Here is a 237-nt window from a genome sequence, read left to right as displayed (position 1 = left end):
GTCCTGTCTGCAGCAAACAGAGAAGCAAAAGCAGCACAAGGGGTGTTTTACAAGGTCAGTCAAGCAAAAGCATTACAGAAGAGGCTGTAGCCTTGCTGGAAGACACGTGGGGGCTGGAAATCTGTTCTTGCAAGGCAGTTTATTCACCACTTGAATGGGAAACCTGGAGGGAACGCCCAGGAACCAGCTGCACATGCCTCAGAGGGAACCATGGAGCTAAACCTTCCCCCCTGTTCC

Source organism: Chaetura pelagica, unplaced genomic scaffold (genome assembly GCF_000747805.2).
Source record: "Chaetura pelagica isolate M959 unplaced genomic scaffold, ChaPel_1.0 scaffold576, whole genome shotgun sequence".
NCBI classification, from domain to species: domain Eukaryota; kingdom Metazoa; phylum Chordata; class Aves; order Apodiformes; family Apodidae; genus Chaetura; species Chaetura pelagica.
Note: the sequence above shows the minus strand (reverse complement) of the source record.